Below are 9,008 nucleotides of genomic sequence, written 5' to 3'. Positions count from 1 at the left end.
AATGGTCCTTATAATGTGAGCTTAAGTATATCATGGATAAAAATTGGTATCAAATGCATTTTTAGTTTTATAAAATTCAAAGTTTGGAAAAGCAGAAGAAAGCATGTGACTATCGAACACAAAAAAATCTGAAAGGGATTTTAGCAGTCATAATTCTAGTATGATGCCTTCATTTTATAAAGGAGAGACTCAGAGAGTCACTTGTCCAAGGTCAAACAGATACCTGAAAGTAGCAGAGGTGAGATTTAAATTCGTTTTACCCTCTATTCCAGTGTTTTCCACCATCCCTTTTGGCTTGATATTCTCACTTGTTTTTCTCTTTTCCTTTTCTTACTGAAAGTACAATGTCTAAGTTCCATCTTATAGTTAGATCAGGTTAGTAAAGCACACATACACATAAACACACGGATATACACACAAATGGGGACCCTGGGAGAAATAGAGCCCAGATCCAGAACCCTTCCAATATCACCAGGGAGAGAACAGTAAGTAGAGCAGGAGCAATTCTCACGTTTTCTCTTTGTAAAAAGACCTTGAGAAAGATACTCTTTTATCTTATAAACCAGCCTGACCCCTTGGAAGGAGTTGCAATTCATCTGTAGAATGTTCTTAAAGTCTTAGGGCATTTTAAAGTTTTTAGATCCCCCAATTACCCTAAAATTGTGGGGATCACCTTGTATTTAAAGCTAAGGCGCTTAAATTGCTCATTCCGCAAATTTCTGTAGGTCGTGAAAGTGCAGCTACTCTCATCTTAATACTGAGGAAACTGAGGTTTGGGTTGGAATGGTTTGTTTATGAGTCACGCAGCTAGTAAATCGTTAGAGCTGGAATTTAAACTCAATTATTTCCAGACTCCAGAACCATTACTCTTTCCCCAATACCCAGTTGCCTATCTGGTGCAGTATTGTGGGGGATGGGCAAGCAAAATGTTGAGCCCACACCCCAATTAAGATGCTTAAGCTGTTCTCACAGTAACCTAAATGACCTTCACACATCGGGGTGTGGACTCAGAAAGGACGTCCCCAGATTCCTTCGTCCAAAATCTTTTCTACTTCTGGCTCGCCCCTCCAGGCTCCCTATGGTCTGAAGGCTCATATTGCTCTAAGAAATAATTGCCATTTAGGGGAAGAAAAAACTGACAAGGCCAGGGGATTGTTGCCACGGACTCTCTTTTGGAGAAGTTAAAATGCTGGGGAGGGGGGGGCAACAGCCTGATTAGCTGATAGATCCAATTCTCTCCCCCTCAGCCTCCCAAGTGCTGCTCCTCCCCAACCAAGCCAGGAGGAGAGCCTTACAGGTTGTCAATGGAACATGGAATTATATCCTTTGATGGCTTAGATAATAGTAGGAGCCAAAGCAGTGAGTGAGACCGGCTAAAGCCAATGCGGACCTGCCCGGAACCAGAGAGCCAATGAGAAGAGCGTGGGGCGGGGCTTGGATGCCAGCAGATAATTGCTAAGTGAATTTCTAGCACAGTTGGTCTGAGCTGCTGAAAGATCTGGTCGCAGGGAGAGGAAAAGCCGTAATCGTCGGCGTGCTTCCATCCTGACAGCATCCTTCACGGCTGCTCGTCGAACCTCTGGGCACCAGCCCCTTCAGCTTCACGGAAAAGGTACCTAACCTGCCCCACTATGGGGATTTTACTTGTGGCTTTTGCATCTCGGTGGGTTTTAGTTCAGATCCCCCAAGGGAAATGCAGGAAGAAGAGAAAACTTTATGAGAAGATAGGTGATCTAGGTTTGAAATCCGAGCCTTTTGTTGGGAAGAAAACGAGGTGAGGATCTGGGAAACTTCTGTGGAAGCCCTTTGTTTACACCTTTCCAAATAAGCTTTCCCCGAGATCTGTTGGAATGCTTCTGGTTGCTATTGGACTGTAGATTCAGGTTAATTGGGTAAGGGGTGGAACAAGGAGGAGGGACTTTTGTAAGTGGTCCTTTCTTTTGTACGTTACCATTGGGACTTCGGGTTCTGAACCATCTGCCCGAATTCTCCATTATATGCTTTTTTCCTCTGTCTTTCTCTTTCTGTCTCGATCTGTTTCTCTACTTGCCAGGTGGCCCAACTTCCCGGTACTATCGTGACCTTCAACTTGTGTCAGACCTCTCAAACTTCTGTCTCTTCTCTTGCACCTCGCTGTCAAATTGTCTCAATGTATTTTAGTCAGTGGAGGGACAGGGCTTTCTGAGTCTGGGGAGGTTTGTACAGAGAAAAGCCGATGTCAGGCTGTCCTGTATGACCTGATGGGTGTTAGAACCTTGGAGAGATACTCAGCTCCATTGGAAACCAACAAAATCAAAATATTCTTGGAGGGAAAATAAATTGCTTAATCGAGTTTCACCTGACAAGTTTTGGAACCCTTTCCAGACTTATTCTTGGTCACCTCTCTAAGGGAGGGCAAAACAATCCCTTTAGGATTGTACTTAAGAGTGAAGAAAACCTGAGTTCAAATCCTGCCTCAAATATTTATTAGATGCATGGCCCTGAAGAAGCTATCTAGCTGTCTCTGACTCAGTTTCATCTTGCAAAATGGAGATGATGAAAGCACCTACCTCATAGATTTATTATGAGGATCAAATGAGTTGAAACATGCAAAGTGCTTTGCAAACTTTAAAAGAATTATTATGTGCATGCTAGCCATTATTATCACTAAAGACTAAATAGGGATGACATAGCCCAGTCAGAGGCAGAAGATATGCCTGGTTCAGAGAACATTACTTCTCTTGAGAAACAATGCTGATGTCTGAGAAATGATTTTTGAGTGGCCTTATTCAGGTATATGTGCTCAAGGGAATTGTTTCTCGATGGAACCAACCAGCCATGTTGTCTTAGACCATATTTTAGGTGAAAAAACTAGAAATTTCACATAGCAAAATTATCAAAACAATGCACTCAGGCCTTCTGGATTGTATGGGTGGCTTAGTGCCCGGCTTGCTTTGAGAGTCACCTTTTGTCCTATGGAAAACTTGATGGTTCTTCTCTCTGCAGTTACACTATATGAAAATATTAGGTTTGCTTCCCAGGAAGTTAGATCTCTTCAGGGCAAACTTTTTAGTAGAAATAGATTTGTTTTAGTCCTTAACTTCCTTCTTTTCTTCTCTTCCTTCATGCCAACATTGTATGTAATAAGTAGGCCACCAATTCATCAGCTCATGAATACCCTGACCTCTCCATCCCCACAGCTGACCTTAGAATCTTGAAAGGGTGCAGATAAATGTTCTTTGCTCTTTATTTCTTCACTGTCTCTGAAGATGGAAATTTTTAGTTTCTGACCACCTCCATCAGAAAACATTAAGGCTGCATAGGTTTTGATAACATTCTTCCCCTCTGCTGCCAAATGCCATCTAGCTTTGTGCTCCCTGTTTTCTTCAGCTCAAACAACAGGTCTTTCCCCATCTCTCTCTAGACAAGCTGTATGGGGCATGAATAATTCTTAATGGAGCTCTTAAGTGTTTAGTTAAAAAAAAAAAAGGCAGCTGCCTGATTCTTCTGCTAGATGCAACCAGTTCTCTCTTCTGCACGTGTTATCTGTCTGTAAACAAAATTCTGTAAACAAAACAAAACCTGCCAGTCTTTAAATCCAAATACTTGTGTAGAAGGGGACTGCAATGGTCATGAAGAGCTGGGCAATGGCTGGGACAACATCTCTCTTCTATCTCCTTCCTACCATATTTTATTCACTGCATATCTGCACCTGGCCCTTGAGACTAAAAGGACAAAAAGGAGAAACAGGTCTGGAGGGAAAAGATCTTGGTATTTTGACAGAATATTTTGATTTTTCTTACAGTATTAAGGAAAGACCTGGAACAAAACCAGAAGATAAAGCCTTAGTTCCAATAGTACCTAAGACAGGGAATAAGAGATTGAAGGGATGGGGGTGGGGGGTTGAATTGACTCTGAGTTCATTGATTTCTCATTTGATAGATTGATAGAGAACATTCAAAGTGAAGATTAAAAACACAAAACAGTTCCCAAATGGTGACTCATTATTTTGAAGGAAATGGCTGGGAAGGAGGGAGAAAGAAGAAAAAAGCTTTGGAAAGTACAAGTGATATACTTCATCTCTCTCTTTCTCTCTTTCCTCCCTCTATTTCTTTCTCTCCTTTCCTTCCCTCCCTTCTTTTTCCCTTTTCCATTTCTCTATTTTTCCTCCCTTAGCCCTTCCTCTTTTCAGTATTTCCTCAATTGGAACAGATTATTTAAAATAACATCTTTAGACTAAAAAAAGAATAACAAAGTGAGAAACAATTCAAGAGGTGCATAGCACCATAATCATAGGATTTCAAGTTGGTAGGGACCTTAAAGATGATTTGATTCAACCCCCTCATTTTATAATAGAGCAAACTGAACCCCAGGGAAGTGAAAGGACTTCTTAAGGTCATATAGATTATATGGAACACATCTGGGATCCAAACTCCGGTCTCCTGATTCCAAATCGAGTGTTCTTTCCATGAAACAAGGCTGGATCAACTTGGTTGGATAGCAAATCCAACCCCTCATATATAATACTGTTGGAGGCTTTAATCACATTCTTTTCTGATTAGCCCTTTGCTTGTTGTCATATGAAGAAACTGATTGATATGCAGGAAATTAAATTTGTGACTAGTAATTCCTCATAACATGGCAGCAAATTGCCCTAGCCAAACCCTGGAGGTAGCATTACTCCTTAGAGCTGGCTTCCCTAAACCTTCACTCTGATTAACTCGTAAAGATTTCTATCATCTAACCATTGTGACATTAACATTTTTTGTCCTTCCTTTCTCCTGCAACTGAGTTACCTGGCACAATGTGCCTCTCTTCCCCTCCTGTCTCTCCATTCCTGCCAAGCCCTTCCACCTCCAAAACACTAATCTCTTTGGTACCCTATTGTGTGAACTTGTCATCCTGTGCTGGTCTGGCTATTAAAGAAAACTATGTTGTCTGGCCTGGAAAATGGTAAATGTTGCTATTTTAAAAAATTCACATCAGATAAGAGACTCATGGTCTCTTATTTTCCATTTAGTTTTGCACTTTAGGGTAAATAAAATCAAAACATGTATTGAACACCTCTTAAGTGCACTGCGTTGTTATAACTGCTATTTGTTGTTCTCTTTCTTCAAGGCCTTTCCCACTTCCCTTTCTTTGACTTGCCAAAATGCTTAACTCCCAAGTTATCCCAGGGGATGGTGCCATTTGACAGTTTGAATTGGCCTCATGATTCCCTTGAAAGTTCTATCCACAGAGGAGCAAATGTGCTTCCAGTTAACTTTTGACACAAGGGAGACAAAGTTGTGTTTGCAGGTAGTTGCTACCAGGCTCTGGAGTTAAGTCTAGTGCTAAGGGTTCTTTTTCTGATCTTTCATTTAGAAAAGCTTAATAATCAAAATTGTTACTAAACATCAGTGTAAATGACACATTTTTGCTTTGCTCACAGTAGGTTCCAGTGCTGCCTCTTGAATTCCTTATTTACCTCCTTTCCTCACAACCCCTATCTCTGAGACTGTTCTCTCAAACAGAAGGCTGGCAGGGCATACCTAAGCTTGTAGGATTTGCCTATATTTTCTTCCTCTTTCCCTTCTTGCTTCTTTCCTCCTCCTATCAGGGCACCTTAGGGATTGTGACTTAATTTTAGATGCCTTGTTTTCTTCACTTCTGAACCTGCTAAGTTGTGTGACAGAAGCCAGAAATTCTCTTGGGATACATATATAGGCGTACGCTGTCATTATGCTCAACCTTGCTCATATCCTTACTGAAGCACTTGGAGAGGTATAACTAACCTGGGACAATGAATGCAGTTGTACTGATGCTCAGCCCTCACTACAACTACTCTAATTGGGGACATGGTGATGTCTTCATTGCTACTGATGCTTTGTGTGACCAACCACGATTTATGACCCAGGGAATCATGAGAGACCAAAAGGATCATCTCTATGAGCTGCTTTAGTCCAAGTGTTCTTAAACTGGGATCAATGATCTTAAAAAACTGATAAATGTAGCTCAGCATAATTGGTTTCCTTTGCAATTCTATACATTTTATTTTATGTATTTAAAGTATTAGTCTGGAAGGAGGAAGGAAAAAATTCAAATGATGTAATATGTATAAAAAAAAAAAAGACTTAGCAAAGTGCCTGGAACATAGTAAGCACTACATAATACTTATGTCCTTCCTCTTCTTCTCTCGTCTTCAAATTTTCTCCCAATTAATAAATGTTTGTTGATCTGTAGCTACTTATCATAACTTAGGAAAATAATTCATATTCACTCATAGTAGGGCATAAATGTCTGATATTAGTGGAAAATGTTATTCCTTCCAAAAGAATCTGTATTTTTAGAGGGAAGTCCTAAGTAAAATTTTAATCATTATTTCAGTGGGTAGAGGATCTCAGAGATTACAATGTTGTGATTCTGCATAAGGCTAACTTGTACCTTTTCACTTCTGTGACTGCAGAATCCATGCAGAATAGTGGTGGCAGAAATGCTTGGGAATATAGCATTTGGGTTAGAAATTCCCAGATCTGATCTTGAATAAGCTACTTAATTCAATTCAAGAAACATTTTTTGTCTATTATTTTCCTGACTCTGTGCACTGAAGGAGATCCAAATATAAATAAATTGTTCCTGTCCTCAAGGAAGTTATGCCTATCTGCATCACAATATCCTCATTCTTAAGATGGAGTTGGACAAGAAGTCATCTTTCAGGTTCCTGTTAACCTTTGATTTGCTCTTGAAGCATGCTACTCAGTTGTGAACCTCACAATGAGGAGATTCATAGAATTTGTCTTGGATCTGGAGGAATGCCACAAACATGATTAAAGAATTGGGATATGGAATCTAGGACAAGAGATAAAAAGAAACAATGATTATCTAACCCTGAGAGAAGAGCGGGCTGAAAGATGATGTAATAAGTGGTCCAGGTTTATGAAGAGATGCTGTATGGAGAATGATGGCCAGATGTTCTCCATCTTCACTAAGGACAGCAAAAGAGAAAATAGACAGAAATTGCAACAGATGGACTTAGATTAGGTATAAGGAAATTTTTTTTCAACAGCAAGAGTTGTTAAGAACTGAATATGATTACTGAAAAAAGTTGTGTAGTCTCCAAAAAGATCTTTAAGAACAGGAGAAAGATGTTTTCCTTTAATATATTAGCTCTATTTCTTCTTGGGTACAGGAGGATTGGTTAAAAGATTACTGTAAGAATCAGGGAGAAATGGAATTCATAATTTTAGAATTTTAGGGCTGGGGGGAACCTTAGTGATTAGCTAGTGTAGAGCTTCATAATATTTCTGAGTAGGAGCCACCTTCCCCCACTATCTTGAGAGCACGAGGATATGAGAGGAGAGAAGTATTAAGTAGGGTGAAAGTGGGGCATTGCTATACTAACTTCCTTGCTGGGAATACTGAGAGAGGGAAGGAACCATGCAGGATGCTCAGTAGAAAGTACCTGAGATCTACTTTTGGGATCTAGTTTTACGTCCTCCCCTCAGCCAGCGAAGAGATTGTAGACCAGCAGGATGTCATATATCTGGTCAATAGGTGAGCTGGAACTAGAATACTTCCATTTTGACAATATGTCTCTGCAGTAAATTGACCAAATCAACTGAGTTTCCTGAGCATCAGAGGTCATCTAATGTAACTTTCTCATTTTGCAAATGAGAAAACTCTCAAAAATGAGAGACAGTAAGCAAATTGGATCATCTTTACACTATACCACCACCATCTTCCATCATTGTTATCATTGTCATCGTTATCATCTCCAACATTTAAAGAAAAATTTGTAAATTTCTTTAAAATATCATTTCAACTCAATAAGTCACAAGCGTTCTACTAGTTAGATGAAGATGAAGAACCTGAGACAAAGAGAAGCTAAGTCACTTATCCCTAGTGAAACATCTAGTAAAAATCAAGAGATGGCATTTGAATCTAAGTCTTTCTGAGTTTAAGTCCAACACTCTAACTATGCCATGCCCAAAGTCACAGAAAAAGTAAGAAAGGTTAGAATTGAATCCAGGAGACAGAACAACAGATCTATATCTAGAAGGACCATTAACAATTATCTAGTCCAACTCCTTCATTGTGCAAATGAGGAAACTTCTGCCCAAGAAGTACACATGATTCAACCAAGGTTACACAACTATTAATCATCTGAGACAGGATTTGAAACTAGTTGATCAGAGTTCTATTTCCTGTATTGACAGTCCCTTTGCTTCTACACCTAATGCTCTTTCCATTACACTGTGTACTCACTTAGTTCCCCAATTTGAGTATTTGGCGGCAGAGAAAGAGGTTGTGATTTAATAATGTTTTAGTAAGAATTTAATGGGAAAGAGGAGAGTTTAGGGAATTAAGAAGTTTATATTGAGCACCAATTTATTAGTGCCTAGAATGGCACCCCAATTACACTTTGCTTTCTAGGTGTATTTTCTATACACACATATTATATGTATTTCTCTCCTTAGTGTGTAAATCTCTTTTGAGTAGAGATTGTTTCATTTTTGATACTGTTCTTTCATTGTCTGGCACAATATCTAATAGCATTTAATAAATGCTTGTTGACTGACTGATTAGAAGTCCTATGGAATATGAGAGCAAGAGAGAGGAAAGTGAGAAGAGAGGAGATGAAGGTATGAAAAGAAGAAAACTGAATGAGTCCGAGAATAGCAGAGCTGGGAGTGACTTTATCAATCATGTATCCTAATCCCCTTATTTTGCCTGTGACATAAGCAAACTTTAGACCACCTAAGATGGATCAGACCCCCTAAGAAAATTATACTAGAATGCCTAGCACCAGTTCCTGCCTTTCTGAAACAGTTGCCCTCAAGCTGAGATATTGAAAGCCTTCTGGGGCATCTCTTGGCCCCTTAGAGGCAATTTTGATTGGATTTGGTGAGGTCACACAGTTTCTTGTGGAGTAAACCACAGGATGCAAGTGCCATAGGTGTAGCAGGAGTGAGGTAAGGATAAAGGGAAGGCCTGGACAGTGGAAAATGACTCACTGACTGGTCTGGCTATAGGTGAATGAATAATTAAAT

General features: G+C 39.8%; 1 protein-coding gene across 4 annotated transcripts in view; it reads left to right on the top strand.

The window, feature by feature from the left end:
* The first annotated feature begins 1,491 nt into the window (after positions 1-1,491).
* ZMAT4 (zinc finger matrin-type 4) overlaps positions 1,492-9,008 on the top strand; it is an 803,377-nt gene continuing 795,860 nt past the window's right edge. For all 4 annotated transcript variants that reach the window (XM_051975573.1, XM_051975570.1, XM_051975571.1 and 1 more), the window contains exon 1: positions 1,492-1,612. The gene's annotated coding sequence lies outside the window, so the exon portion shown is untranslated. The remainder of the gene's footprint in view (positions 1,613-9,008) is intronic.

This window comes from Antechinus flavipes, chromosome 2 (assembly GCF_016432865.1).
Source record: "Antechinus flavipes isolate AdamAnt ecotype Samford, QLD, Australia chromosome 2, AdamAnt_v2, whole genome shotgun sequence".
NCBI lineage: Eukaryota > Metazoa > Chordata > Mammalia > Dasyuromorphia > Dasyuridae > Antechinus > Antechinus flavipes.
The sequence above is the reverse complement of the archived record's forward strand: the minus strand, read 5'-3'. Positions and strand labels throughout refer to the sequence as shown.